The following is a 16,410-nucleotide window of genomic DNA, read 5'->3' on the forward strand; positions in this document are numbered from 1 at the left end:
ATTTTTATTGATTTCAGAAAGGAAGGAAGAGGGAGAGAGAGATAGAAACATCACGATGAGAGTGAATCATTGATCGGCTGCCTCCTGCAAGCCCCCCACTGGGGTATAGCCCGCATGTGCCCTGACAGGGAATCGAACTGTGACCTCCTGGTTCACAGGTTGAAGCTCAACCACTAAACCACACTGGCCAGGCATCCTTTGACTCCAATAATCCATGGGCACTCCATCCTCTTCCAAGATACCATCCTGAGAAACTCCTTTCCACTTTGATCATTCACGAAGCCTTGTCAGCATGCACTTGTACAAATAGTGGACTCTAACTGCCAGTTTTCAATGGAATCTAACACGTTTTAGAGACAAACTACTATTTCTAAGTTGAGACTCCACCATTTATGGGAATGTGATCCTAGGGAAGTCCCTTAACTACTCCAAGTTGTCTTCACTTGTAAAATAGAGGTAGTAAATCCCACACAACATGTTTGTGGAGAGAACTAATAAGGTACAATCATGGGAAGTGATTTTTACATCTTCAAGTGTTGTATGAAGGTTAGTATTATGTTGTTTTTCCCCATAAGCTCTCCGAGGCCACATTTTTTACTTCCTTTCTATCTCCCCTAGGTCACCTAAAGTGCCATAACACTGTAGGCTAATATTAGATGCAGAGTTAATAATGAATAAAAGAGATCATTTACCCAACAGAATTAAGACAAAACCATAACTGCATTAAATCAATTTTGGATATTGTTCTACCTAGTGGATCTAGAACCTTCTCCACCAGGAAACATTCTGAAAAGAGATGAAAAATTATTTGCTGCCCATGTTTGCAAATCTACACTGAGATGAAGAGGAATAGCATTGAAACACATCCACTCATCGTTCAAACATGGGGCCCATATTGCTAACAAGGGACAAATTGGCCTCTGGAACCCTTGTTAGCTTTTCCCCAAAAGGCTGCTACCTCTAAATAACCAGCTTTAAAAAAAAAATCCCCCTTAAAGAGAACATTTTTATCTCCATGCTATGATCAGTTCCTCTTCAACATCTGATGCAACCCTAGTGTTTTCCATTGCTTTCTAGCTGTGTCAGATTTCCCTAGAAGACAGAAATGAAAGTGATGACTAAGAAGATTGCACTTAAAATTCAAATTTTTGACTGACATATTGATTCCCCCACCCACCCCTCCCATTCCTGTCTCCTTGCCTTCCAAAGGGGGGAATTACCATTTGTACACAGCCTGCACCATTAGATGTAGACTTGCAAACTTGAAGCACAAATTGAGTTCATCTAGTTAGAACTATACAAAGCAGAACCTACCCAGAGAGTTCAGACTCTTCCTCTATTTTCCTCACAATCTTCTAATGGGACAGAAAGGATTACCTGCCAGAACCGTACCAGTAATGGTTGCTTTCTCCTCTGTCACTTAGAAACAATTAGGCATTTACTTAGCCCCTCCACAATGGCCATATTCCATATCCCAATCTTGCCCCCATGTCAGATAATTTAAAGCACCATGTCTGGAATGGAAAAAGACATTAGAAGAACAAGAAAAAAGAATACCATGTGGGTGAAAATATAACAATGATATAGAGCCTTTCCTTAGACTATCTCAACACACTCTCACAGTCCAGTTCCCTCATAGAAACAGTGAGATTTCTCAATTGGTGTTTTGTGTGTTTTTTTCTCAGTGACCCAAACTTATTAATCCAGCCAGTAGTTTCATGAATATCTAAGATAATTAAATGGTTGTGGTGACATGTTAATGTGGTTCATTTTCCAGTGCAGTCTGTTCCAGATAGGCTTAATCTGAAAACAAAATCACCCAGAGTTTAGCAGTCATTTTAGCCCCACCCTGAACCTAAAGACAGAGTCTCTAATCTGCCAAACTGGCCCAAATTGTCATTGAGGAACCTTTGCAAGGATGAATGGTCCCTCTTGTGTAGTTCAGAGGAGGAACTCAACACTTCCTCAATATAATTATTGAAAGCCAGGCAACGGAACTACGAAACTGATCAAAACCACCCCTAGTCTCAGACAGACCCACTAGCAGACAATTTTAATACAAGTCAAGTAGTGTAGATACGTAGGGTCTGGGAGTAGGGGCGGGATGTAGGATGGGAGTTGCCTGACCACGTCCCTAAAGGATAAGCAGGAACTGGACAGGAAAAAGGAAGAAAAAGACCAATCTAGGCAAGGAGAATATTATACATAAAGAATCAAGACAAGAGAGAAACCAAGATGGTGGCATAGGTAAACACCGGAAATTGCTGTCTCGCACAACCACTTCAAAAATACAACTAAAAGACAAAACGGACATCATCCAGAACCACAGGAAGGCTGGCTGAGTGAAAATTCTACAACTAGAAGGAAAGAGAAAAGCACACTGAGACTCAGAAGAGGTGTGGAAGTAAAGTGCAGAGGTACGGAGGCGCACGCAGAAAGGGCTGGCAACTGAGGACGCAGTTGTCTTTTTCAATCGGGAGGGAGTCACAAGCTCCTAACTGCTCTGAACTCCAGTTCCGGGTGAGTCTCTGGGTATCCAGACCCATACTGGGAGAAACTGGACTGTCTGGCATCGGGCGGAACTCGAGGGCGGCTTTCTCTCAGAGATGCTTGCAGTGATTACCAGGACACTGAGACCTGGGGCCTCTTAGGGCAGGACTGAGGATCAGCCATAGCTGTTTGATCCACCCTATTGATTCCCTGAGACCCCGCCACAACCAAGCTGTGCACAGAGGCTTTTGCATATGAAAGGCCTGGCCCTTTGCAATCTGAAAATTACCTAACAAACTGCAGCTGGGTAAGAGAGACCCAGAACTTCCAAAAGAAGGCCCACGGCCCCACAGCAGCTTGCATTGCTTCACAGCTGGCCTCATCTGGGCACCTCCAAACCCCAAACACAGAAGAGGAATCTGCAGATCTCTCCATAGTTCCTGCTGGGTAGCATCAGGCAGAGGCTAAATTAGCACCTCCTTAGAAATCCAAGAGCCAGTGTACCCAGTGGTCAGAGTGGGACCATCCAGATTACAACTCCTCAGATCCATAAAGGACACACTCAGGGGGCAGACTCAGTGAGTACCAAAGCCCCACTGAAGCAAGTCTTGCCCAGAAGGGTGTCTCCAGCACAGAAGTTCTCCCACCGTAGACACAGCTGATACTCACAGCCAATTGGCCTGGAGGCCAATTCCTCCCAGTGATACCTACAACAATCAAGGCTTAACTACAACAAGACTGTGAACAAAGCCCACAAAGGGTGCACCAAGAGTGTCCACCTCAGGTAATTGGGGAGGCTGAGCCACTGGGCCCTATAGGACACCTACCACACAAAGCCACTCTATCAACACAGGGAAGCAGCCAAAATGCAGAGACAAAGAAACAGGTCACAAGTGACAGAAATGGAGAAAAGCAAACAACTGGTTATAGAGTTCAAAACCATGGTTATAAGGTTTTTCAAGAATTTTCGAGAAACTGCCTATAAATTTAGTGAGACCCTCAAGAAATCTAGTGAGACCCTTGAGGATATGAAAAAGGACCAACTTGAAATTAAGCATACACTGACTGAAATAAAGAATATTATACAGAGATCCAACAGCAGACTAGAGGATCGCAAGAATCAAGTCAAAGATTTGAAATGCGAAGAAGCAAAAAACACCCAACCGGAAAAACAAAATAAAAAAAGAATCCAAAAATATGAAGATAGTGTAAGGAGCCTCTGGGACACATCATAATTAAAATGCCAAGAGCAAAAGACAAAGAGAGACTCTTAAAAGCAGCAAGAGAAAGAAAGTCAGTTACCTACAAGGGAGTACCCATATGACTGTCAGCTGATTTCTCAACAGAAACTATGTAAGCCAGAAGGGAGTGGCAAGAAATATTCAAAGTGATGAATACCAAGAACCTGCAACCAAGATTACTTTACCCAGCAAAGCTATCATTCAGAATTGAAGGTCAGAAAAAGAGCTGCACAGATAAGAAAAAGCTAAAGGAGTTCATCACCACCAAACCAGTATTATATGAAATGCTGAAAGGTATCCTTTAAGAAGAGGAAGAAGAGAAAGGTAAAGATACAAATTATGAACAACAAATACACATCTATCAACAAGTGAATCTAAAAATCAAGTGAATAAATAATCTGATGAACAGAATGAACTGGTGAATATAATAGAATCAGGGGCATAGAAAGGGAGTGGACTGACTATTCTCGGGGGCGGGGGGAAGAGGTGTGGGGGATGCGGGAAGAGACTGGACAAAAATCGTACGCGTATGGATGAGGACAGTGGGGGGGAGAGGGTAAAGGCAGAGGGTGGGGTGGGAGCCGGGTGGAGGGGAGCTATGGGGAGGAAAAGAGGAACAACTGTAATAATCTGAACAATATAGATTTAATTTTAAAAAAAATACCTGGAGAGAAAAAAAAGAATCAAGACAAAGAGTATAAACAAAGAAACAAGGAGAAACTAAGATGGCCGCATAAACACCGGGAAATAGTCGCCTCACACAACAATTGAAAAATACTGCAAAGGACGGAGCAAACATCGTCCAGAACAACAGGAAGGCTGGCTGAGTGTAATTTCTACAACTAGAAGAAAAGAAAAGCACGCTGAGAGCCAGAGGAGCTGCGGAGGCTGAGTGCAGAGGTACGGCGGCGGGTCGCGCGCGCGCGGAAAGGGGGTGGCACCTGAGGACAATGCTGTCTTTTTGAATCACAAGCTCCCGACTGCTCTGAACTCCGGTTCTGGGAAGTCTCTGGGGACCCAGGACTCATACGGGGAGAGGCTGCTCTGTCAGGCGGCAGAGGGCGAACTTGAGGGCGGATTTCCCTCAGAGGTGCTTGCAGCCGTTACCAGGACACTGAGACGCGCGACTCCAGGCGGAGAATCAGCCATAGCTTCTTTCTCCGCCCTTTTGACTCCCTGAGACCCCGCCCCACCCAGGCTGCGGCAGAGGCTTTTGCATGTGAATGTACCTAACTACAGCCCAGCCAGGCAGGCCCGGAACTTCCAAGAGAAGGCCCAAGGCCCCGCAGCGGCTTGCATTGCTTCACAGCTGAGCCTCTCCGTGGCTCCGGCTGTGTGGCCTCAGGCAGGGGCTGAATTAGCACCTCCTTAGATCCAGGAGCCACTGTACCCAGTGGTCAGAGGGGGACCATTCTCCCACTTCAGACACAGCTGCTTCCCACAGCCAATTGGCCTGGAGGTCAATTCCTCCCAGTGATCCTACAACAACCAAGGCACCAAGAGTGCACCAAGAGTGTCCACCCCAGGTAACTGGGGAGGCTGAGCCACTGGGCTCTACAGGACACCTGGCGCGCAGGGCCACTCTATCAACACAGGGAAGCAGCCAAAATGCGGAGACAAAGAAACAGATCACAATTGGCAGAAACGGAGGAGGGCAGACGACTGGATATAGAGTTCAAGGCCACGTTTATAAGAATTTTATGGAAACCGCCGATAAATTTAATGAATCCCTCAAGGAGTATAGTGAGACCATGGAGGACATGAAAAAGGACCAACTAGAAATTAAGCATACACTGACTGAAATAAAGAATAATTTACAGAGATCCAACAGCAGACAAGAGGATCCCAAGAATCAAGTCAAAGATTTGAAATACAAAGAAACAAAAAATACCCAACCGAAAAAGAAAAAAGAAAAGAGATTCAAAAAATATGAAGATAGTGTAAGGAACCTCTGGGACAACTTCAAGCGTACCAACATCAGAATTATAGGGGTACCAGAAGGAGAGAGAGGGCAAGATATTGAAAACCTTTTTGAAGAAATAATGACAGAAAACTTCCCCCACCTGGTGAAAGAAATGGACTTACAAGTCCAGGAAGCGCAGAGAACCCCAAACAAAAGGAATCCAAAGAGGACCACACCAAGACACATCATCATTAAAATGCCAAGAGCAAAAGACAAAGAGAGAATCTTAAAAGCAGCAAGAGAAAGACAGTCAGTTACCTACAAGGGAGTACCCATCCGACTGTCAGCTGATTTCTCAACAGAAACCATGCAGGCCAGAAGAGAGTGGCAAGAAATATTCAAAGAGATGAATAGCAAGAACCTGCAACCAAGATTACTTTATCCAGCAAAGCTATCATTCAGAATAGAAGGTCAGATAAAGAGCTTCACGGATAAGAAAAAGCTAAAGGAGTTCATCACCACCAAACCAGCATTATATGAAATGCTGAAAGGTATTCTTTAAGAAGAGGAAGAAGAAAAAGGAACTCTTGCCATTTGCCACAGCATCGATGGAACTGGAGAGCGGATAAATACCACAAGATCTCACTTATTTGTGGAATATAATGAACAACATAAACTGATGAACAAGGACTGATCCAGAGACGGAGAGGCTTTGATTGGACTGTCGGGCCTTGGAGGGAAGGTAGGGGAGGGTGGGGGCAAGGGGGAAAGATCAACCAAAGGACTTATATGCAAGCATATAGGCCTAACCAATGGACACGGACAACGGGGGGGTGAGGGGATGAGCGGGGGTGGGGGGGGGGGGGTAGAGGGTACACATATGTAATATCTTAATCAATAAAAAATATTAAAAAAAAATACAAAAAAACAAAGAAACAAGAGAATGCCCTGTGCAGAGAATGAGCAACCCTTTTTATCCCACATGTGTCTTTTATGTGCCGCGGCCATTCTGTTCCTCTCATCTTCTGGAGCCCCTGGAGAGACTGGCCTGTGAAGTTTACCTCTAGCACCCACTGTGTGGCCACCCCTCACGGCACTACTGCTCCAGTGACCCCCATCACCACTCAGGACACTCAGAGGCGCTGACATTGTCCAGTGATCTGGGGTGAGCTGAGGAAGAAGGCTCCCCCCTTTATCGGGACCTGCCATGAGGGATGGGCCCCACCCAGCACTCCATGCCTTCCAGAATATTCAAAGAAACAGTCCTTGCAGGCTTTACGCTAACCCAGAGCGTTCCCTCCAGAAAAGATCTCAGAAATGACTCCATGGGGTGGGGGTTGGGGGGTGGGGCCTCTGCCTTGGGAGTTCAGGAAACCACCACTTCTTCCTCAGAATCTCCCTCCCTTCCCCCAAACCTAGAAGCTTTGATGTGGGGCCAAGCTCCTTCTTCCTGAGACACACATCTTTCCCAGAGAGCCCCTCACTCCACCCTCTGACCAGCTGCCCTGCCAGCGTGCCAGACAGCCCAGATGTGCTTCAATCCTGACCGAGGACACAGCCAAGGCCAGAGCGGCCCCCTGCTACATCCTTTCTCTCTAGTCCAAGCACAAATGAAAAAATAAATCTCCAAGTATCATTTTCAACAACAGAAACTGCTAATGGCAGATGCTTCCAGAGAGGGGAAGAGCAGCCTGGGGGAGGGGAGGAGACCAACCTTTTACACACTCTTCAGGGTTGTGCGTTGTACTGTGCATAGTGGATTCCTATTCAAGAAGCATACTTTTCTAGAAAATTACTTTAGAAAGAAGAATTATTTTTGGGGAAATCCAGAGTTTTCAGGATATTTTCCAGAATGTAATAGTGAGGCCTTTATTTTGAACTCAAATGGCTTAATAATCATATTGGTAAAAAGTCAATATGTTAAAAAAAAAAAAAAAAAAAAAAAAAAGCATGTGGTGATTAAGAAGACAGACCTCAAACACCGAGCCTCGGGTTTTCACCCAGGTAACTGAGGATCACTACATACGTCCTCACAGATGTGTTGTGAGTTTAAATAATGTACATGTAGCACTTGGCATCGGCTACTTAGTAAATGCTATATAATTGATTGCTAACAATCATTATCCTTACAGGTTGCTGCTCACCTCTATCACCTTCTGCTATGGCTTGTGACAAGAAGAAAAAGCTCCAGGTGAGTAAGGCAGGCCTCTGAGAAGGGGGGCGCACAGACTGAGTATTAAAAATAAAATCTGAGTGCGTTCAAAAACCTCTGTCACACTTCTCGACGTGTCTCCAGGCCGCTGGAGAGACACTTCCTTTCCTGTGAGCTGCCTGTGGTACACAGTGTAGGACCGGAGCCAGGGACGACGTTCAACCACTCTTCTTCCAATAACTTGCCCTGTAAACCACAGCTCTCTAGTCTTAATGTCTTCACAGTAATGGCTTGAGGAACCTTTGCAAGGATGAATGGTACCTCTTGTGTAATTCAGAGGAGGAACTAATGCATGTGAAAGGGCTTTGTACGCACCAAAACCCTGCAAATGAGTTGCAGTTTTCTCAAAAGCACACATCTTTACAGCCTGTTAAATGGGCCAGCCAAGCTAAATGGAATGCGTATCTCACTGCCATGAGAAACTGTCACTTGTTGGTAAGACTCTGCAATGGGTAAATCAACTGCTGAAGGAGTAGCCCCCTCTCCAAATGCTCTCCTCGTGGGGTTCCTGCTACTCCCTCTCTCCTACCACCCATCCCAGTGTAGACAAGCCCACACTCTTGAGTCCTTTCACTTACCTGGAAATAAATTGTCCCCTTCAAATCCAAGGCACCAAAACATACTTCAGGTTCATTCAATCTATAATTACTTCAAATCAGTTCAAAGAAATCCCAGTGATCCAAGGTCACTAGTTTTCTGACTTCAAAGTAAATCCATTCATCTCTCTAGATCACAGTTTCCTTACCAGGAAAATTAAGTTTCAGGTTCGAGGAGTCACATGAGCTTGGCACAAGTGTAAACTTGTTTTCGCTGTTTTCTATCTCTGTCTGTCCATTTGGGTTGGTTCTATAACCTTCCACTCCTAGACCCAGTGAAATCCAGCTCACTCACCTCCCTTGGATTTTGAAGAAGGTAGGTCCTGACGTGCGCTCTCAGGTGTGATAGGTTGCTCTCCACCCAGAGTGGTTCACCTAGCCAAGGTTCTTACATAGCTTTTGCTTAGTAAATTTTTTGCTTAGTAAAGCAACAAAGGGAAAAAAGGCATGGATAATGGATCAGCTTGTTCATTTATTCAACAAATATTTACTGAGTATCTATTATATGCCACAGAGAGTAATTCAGAAAGAATCTGACCTACCTGTTAAGTGGAGGTGGAGGTGAGGAGGATGAGGAGGGTCTCCTGAGGAGATGAAGTTTGGCTGAGATCTGAAGGAAGAGTAGGCAGTAACTCTACCAGGAGTATTCATGAGACCAAAGGCTCTGCAGTGGGGGAAAAGGAAAAAAATGAAAGGATGAACGAGTGAGTGAGTGAATGAATGAATGAATGAATGAAGAAAGGAATGAACTAGTAGATCAATACATGGGCAGCCCAGTCTTACCCTTGGTTTGGTTACTGGCACTCTACCTCTCATTGAGTTTCTTTTTCAATTAGCACATCCTTGTTACAAGATACATGTGGTTACATTTCACCCTTTTATGAAGGTGTGAGTCCTGGACATCTACCTCTGTGGTTAGATGAGAATTTTGTAGTATTTATGTAAAAGTTTCTTTGATTTCTACTGTGTGAAAAGCCGTCATTCTGCAAATAGCTGAAAATTTTCAGGCTTTTACTACTTCAGAGGATTCACTCCTTTTAACACTTTCCTAACTCAACCCCATTTTTTCCTCAATGGATAGCTTCCATGTACACCCATTCCATTATCAACTTAATTAAAACACTGTCCCAAATTGGCTATGCAATTTAGATTTGTTTTTAGTTTGCAGTAAAATCCAGTAAATCCATATAGAATTTAACCTTTCTTTCGTAAGATGAAAATCCTCAAGGGAGATAAGTTTACTAAGTAGAAAGAACAAAAACTTTTGTCATTCCTGAGAAGGGGGGAGGGTAGAAAAATACCCAGTAAATGTCACTACTGACTAATCCCATCTGTTTTTGCAAGGCCCAGGGGGTTTTAGGGCTTTTCATGCTGGTAAACTAAACAGTAGCATTCCTCTAAAAAAGGAATGTGCAGCCTTTGCTCCCCCAAGCCCTCACCTGCACAGCAGCAATTAAAGCGTCTGAAAGGTGAATGGGAATTCCAGGCCCAAGAACAGCTTCCAACTGCACCCCACCTGCTTTCGTGTCCCTTATCTGTTACCTTTCCCCAGGCCACAGGGGACATGTGCCTTTTTAGTACGTGCCTCTCCTGCTGTATCGCTGACTATTGACTCATCTACAACTGACTATACAGGTAGCTGGTGATGTCAGGTGCCCAGCTCCATTCCAAGAGCTTGCCCTGACCTCTATCAAATCAATGTCAGCCCTAAAAAATAGGTCACTGTCAAAATTCAGAAAGTATATTTCTTGTTAAAAAAAAAATGACATTCCTATTATGCTGGTATTTATATATGCTAGTATATTATGTTGGAGAAAGAGTAGACCTGGGCAGCCAAGGAAATATGTCCTTGCCATGGTTTTGAAGATCCACCATGTTTGCAAGGATGTCTTATATTTGCCACTTTGTTGCCCACCCCCTTCCCCCCTCAGGTTGACAATATTACATTAAAAATAAAATTTTGCAATGGTGGTTCAGTATATGAGTCTCTCTACTTTTGTATAGGCTTGAAAATTTCCATAATAAACAGTAGCAAAAAGACAAAGAAAAAAAACACAGTACAGTTGCTGCTTCACTTTCTCCTCTTTGGCCCCACCTAAGACTCCACAACTAGGGAACCTCTTGAAAAGATGAGCTCCAGACTGCCTGAGTCTGCCCTGAATCCCAGCTCATTTTGCTCAGTTGCTTAGAAGTGGAGATCAAATTTTTTGAATCTTTTATTACATCAATACTTTCATAAAGGAACTTCATCTCACCATGATTAAAATGAAATGTTCATTTTTTTCTGAGAAGGAAATTAAATATTAATAGGAATGCTGATGTTCTTACCTTTTACTTTAAAGGCAAAGGTTATAGGAGATGGAGGAGGTAGAAGAGGGTAAAGCGAGGATAAATGGTGATGGAAGAAGACTTGGGGTGGTGAACACACAATACAATATACAAATGGTGTATTATAGAATTGTACACCTGAAACCTATGTAATTTTATTAACCAATGTCACCCAATAAATTCATTAAAAAAAATTTAAAAATACTTAAAAAGGGGGTAAATTTTTAAGGACATTAGTAACTGCAATACTAATTTTATTGAAAGTCAATTTTATTCTTTTGTCTAGAATACATTAAAAATGATGATGTCATAGTAGTTGAGTTTTGCAACACAACAATTAAGGATTTTATGACTATCTTAAGTCTAAAGCATAACACAGATAAGTAAAACACTGAAAATGAATTCTATAAATGTTACTGTCACACACAAAAAAAATCCATTGAAAATTTACAAAGTTAATAATAATACATAGCATGCTTGCAGATATCAATGGGGTGAAAGTACACTGGCTTCTTAGGAACTGTTCTAAAAACTCCACATTCCACCTACACAACTTCAAGGTCACAAGTATTCTACTCCCAATTGAAAACTGTTCTCTTAGCAGGTATGTTTTATACACTGAAGGCCAGGACAAGTGGACATTTCATTATCTCCTGCCTTGTTGATGAAGATTGATGAATGCACGAAGGAGATGGGGGCAGAGAGCAGAGGACTCAAAGCCAACTTTGACCAGAGTGCTATCATATCCCCACCTCACAATACCCCAGCTCAGCCCTGTTATTAAACCAGCTTCCTGGGCACTGGATGAGAGTGGGCAATAAATCCTTCATGCTCTATTAATGTGTCCACTGTTATCTATATATATAAAGCTCAGCCACCGAACAGTGGAATGACCAGAACAACCAGTTGACCAGTCACTATGATGCACACTGACCACCAGGGGCAGACACTCAATGCAGGAGCTGCCCCCTGGTGGTCAGTGTGCTCCCACAGTGGGAGCGCTGCTCGGCTGACCGGGATGAGCAGCTGCTCTCACAGTGGGAGCAGCCACTAGCAGGCCCAGGGTGAGGCTGAGTCTCTGCACCTATCAAACACCTGAGACAATCTAGATTCTGGCCAGCTGATGCAGTCCCTCTAAGGTGTGTTCTAGAAAAAGCATGGGGAGCTGGCATAGGCAGATGGCAAGAGGGGGCATGACTGTGGACCCCCCGGGGAGGCTGTCCTGATGGCTGAGGATCCTGGAGTACAGCTGCCCTGGACATCCCCAATGGTGTCACCAACCTGGCATCACACATCAAGGACATTCGCCGAGTGGCTTTGGGTTGCGAAGCGCTCCAGGACATGCCTTTACCCAAGACTTTACCCTGAAATGAGTGGCACACCCACAGCGGGCTGATCCCCACAGGCCATGCCTCGCACCAGTGCACGAATCCATGCACCGGGCCTCTAGTTCAAAACAAAAGCTTAGAGTCTGCTTGATAATATGGATCCTTGTCTGAATTAGTGAAAACCTCCTATAGTTCTAATGTCATTTATAGGACAGTTTTAAAAGTAGTTGTATTACTTTCAAAAACATACTGTAACTCTAAGGTAGGCTATCTCTTGCTTGTGACTAGGTAAGAAAGACTTTAATTGTAGGCATTCATTATGTTCTAAAATGTCCAAATAGAGTTTAGAAACCATTTGTTCTTCAAGCTTTTTGTCTGTCAGTTTTTCATTTTATAAAATTCTTCCTTTCCAACATAAAAGCTATAGCTTCTGCCCAGTTTGAATTGTCATATTTACTATTGTCCACTCTATCTTTTTTTTAATTAAATCTTTATTGTTCAGATTATTACATTTGTTCCTCTTTCCCCCCCCCCATAACTCCCCTCCTCCCAGTTCCCACCCCACCCTCCGCCCTCACTCCCCACCCACTGTCCTCATCCATAGGTGCATGATTTTTTCCAGTCTCTTCCCGCATCCCCCACACCCCTTCCCCCCGCCCCCGAGAATAGTCAGTCCATACCCTTTCTATGTCCCTGATTCTATTATAATCACCAGTTCATTCTGTTCATCAGATTATTTATTCACTTGATTTTAAGATTCACTTGTTGACAGATGTGTATTTGTTGTTCATAATTTGTACCTTTACCTTTTTCTTCTTCTTCCTCTTCTTAAAGGATACCTTTCAGCATTTCATATAATACTGGTTTGGTGGTGATGAACTCCTTTAGCTTTTCCTTATTTGTGAAGCTCTTTCTCTGACCTTCAATTCTGAATGATAGCTTTGCTGGGTAAAGTAATCTTGGTTGTAGGTTCTTGGTATTCATCACTTTGAATATTTCTTGCCACTCCCTTCTGGCCTGCAAAGTTTCTGTTGAGAAATCAGCTGACATTCGTATGGGTACTCCCTTGTAGGTAACTGACTGTCTTTCTCTTGCTGCTTTTAAGAGTCTCTCTTTGTCTTTTGCTCTTGGCATTTTAATTGTGATGTGTCTTGGTGTGGTCCTCTTTGGATTCCTTTTGTTTGGGGTTCTCTGTGCTTCCTGGACTTGTAAGTCTATTTCTTTCACCAGGTAGGGGAAGTTTTCTGTCATTATTTCTTCAAATAGGTTTTCAATATCTTGCTCTCTCTCTTCTTCTGGCACCCCTAAATTCAGATGTTAGTATGCTTGAAGCTGTCCCAGAGCCTCCTTACACTATCTTCATATTTTTGGATTCTTTTTTTATTTTGCTTTTCTGGTTGGGTGTTTTTTGCTTCTTCGCATTTCAAATCTTTGACTTGATTCTTGCGATCCTCTGGTCTGCTGTTGGGAGTCTGTATAATATTCTTTATTTCAGTCAGTGTATGCTTAATTTCTAGTTGGTCCTTTATCACAACATCGAGGGTCTCACTAGATTTCTTGAGGATCTCACTACCTTTATCAGCAGTTTCTAGAAAGTTCTTGAAAAACCTTAAAAGTGTGGTTTTGAACTCTATATCCAGTAGTTTGCTTTCCTCCATTTCTGTCATTTGTGTCCTGTTTCTTTGTCTCAATATTTTTTATGCTTCCCTGTGTTGATAAAGTGGTTTTCTGTGCTAAGTGTCCTCTAGGGCCCAATGGCTCAGCCTCCCCAATTCCCTGAGGTAGACACTCTTGCTGCACCCCCTTGTGGGCTTTGTGCACAGTCTTGTTGTAGTTAAGCCTTGATTGTTGTAGGTAACACTGGGAGGATATGACCTCCAGGCCAATTGGCTGTGAGATTCAGCTGTGTCTACGGTGGGAGAACTTCTGTGCTGAAGACACCCATATGGGGCAAGACTTGCTTCAGTGGGGCTTTGGTGCTCCCTGAGTCTGCTCCCTGAGTGTGTCCCTTATGGATCTGTGCAGTTCTAATTGGATGGTCCCCTCTGACCACTGGATACAGTGGCTCTTGGATTTAAGGAGGTGCTAATCTAGCCTCTGCCTGAGGCTATCCTGCAGAAGCCAGCTGTAAAGCAATGCAAGTTTCCCTGGGGCCTTGGGCAGCTGCAGTTTGTTAAGTAATTTTCAGATTACAAAGGGCCGGGCCTTTCATATGCAAAAGCCTCTGTGCATGGCTTGGGCGGGGCGGATCCCCAGTGGATCAACTGGGCGGGCGGAGCGAACAGTATGGCTGCTCTCAGTCCTGTCCTCAGAGGCGTGTGCCTCCGAGAGAAAGCTGCCCTTGAGTTCCAACCGATGCCAGACAGTCCAGTTTCTCCAGTATGAGTCTGGGTCCCCAGAGACTCGTCTGGAACTGGAGCTCAGAGCCTGAGACTCCCTCCCGATTGAAAAAGACAATCGTGACCTCAGCCGCCAGCCCTCTCTGCATGAACCTCCACACCTTTGTATTTTACTTCCACACTGCACCTCCTCTGAGTCTCGGTATGCTTTTCTCTTTCCTTCTAGTTGTAGAATTTCAACTCAGCCAGCCTTCCTGTGGTTCTGGATGTTGTCCATTCCGTCTTTTAGTTGTATTTTTGAAGTGGTTGTGCTAGGCAGCAATCTCTGGTGTTTACCTATGCTGCCATCTTGGTTCTCCCTGTCCACTCTATCTTAATTAGATTATGAGCTCTTGTTAGTGACTCAGTTGCATGCAAGATTTTAAGAAGGAAACCCTGCTTCTTAAGAAACCCTGCTCTAGGATGAATGGGCAGCTGGCAATCTGCAAGAGCAAATGAGAGTGAAATATAAAACTAGGGCATCCACACAGCTTCCCAGAGGTGCAAAGGTAGTTCCAGGGAAGATAAGCAAGTGCTGCATGAATATGGCACACACATCCGTTTGTGTCCCACCACATTGGTTGTGGCTGCACACACACAGCATGCATGCTGTTCCTTATATCAGTCTTCTTTCTCTTCCTCATAGCTATCCTGCAGAAACTGGCATATTGACCCATAGTTCAGATTCCTGAAGGAGCCTAGCCCAATATTTAAGTACTTTCACTCTCATATTAAATAGCAGAATCCAAATCCCTCTCAGATTAAACAAGACTCAGGGAAGTGAGATTCCGTGTAAACAATTACACAAGTTCAGGGGGAAGACAAGCCTTGGCCAGAGTAGATAACAATAAATATAAAGGCGTAACTTCTAGTTAAAGAACTGAAGATTCTGTGTATTCCCTCGCAAAACCATTAAAATGGTGTTCTAAAAAAAATAAGTTGTTAAAGGAATATACCCTTAGCAGCCAAGGGAATTCAGCCACATGTGAGGGCACAGTGAAATACCAACAGAAAACAGGGAGATTAAGTGAAGGCTCCACTGGATGATCAGACACGCTTGCAGGTACATATACACACACATAACAACTTTGCCCTTTGGACAACTTTTCTCAGGCTCAGCTACCAAAATACGTGCAAGACAGGTTTATGTCCTCCAGGCAAGACATTGAAGAAATCCTCTCTTGGGAAACTGAATACCCTAAGAGAAGCCTGCCCCAACCATCTGCATACACCAACACTTGAAGGTGTTCGAATGGAAAAATCAAGAGGCCTGACACATCCCTCTTCAGAAAAGCCCACCAGCTAATAAGCCTCACCTAAACAAAACATCCAATCAGCATTTCAGTTCCTCTCCCTTAAAAATAAGTTACCAAGACATTTGAGAAAAGCTGCACCCTTGAAATAATAGTCCAAAACAGATGAACAGAAAGAAGACAGCTGGCCAGTGTGGGTCAGTTGATTGAGCATCACCCCATGCATCAAAAGGTTGCTGGTTCAATTCCCATCCGGGTTGTGGGCTCAATCCCCACAGGGGGAGTGCAGGAGGCAGCCAATTGATGTTTCATATCATATCAATGTTTCTTTCTCTCTCCCTTCCTATTTCTCTAAAAGTCAATTTAAAATTTCTTAAAAGAGAGAGAGAGAGAGGAGGAGGAACCAAGGTGGCAGCATAAGTAAACACCTGTACTTTCACCTCCCACAACAACATCAAAATTACAGCTAAAATACAGAACAACCATCATCCAGAACCACCGGAAAGCTGGCTGAATGGAAGTCCTACAACTAGAGAAGTAGAGAAAAAGCACACTGAGACTGGTAGGATGTGTGGAAGTGCTGAACGGGCTGGTCTGACACCCACATGGGCCGCTTTTCTAATTGGGAGGGAGACTGTCTCTACAGAGGTTGCCTGTGAGGAGCAAAAGGACCTAGCCCCA

This window comes from Myotis nattereri (assembly GCF_964212035.1).
Source record: "Myotis nattereri genome assembly, chromosome: 11".
Lineage (NCBI taxonomy): Eukaryota > Metazoa > Chordata > Mammalia > Chiroptera > Vespertilionidae > Myotis > Myotis nattereri.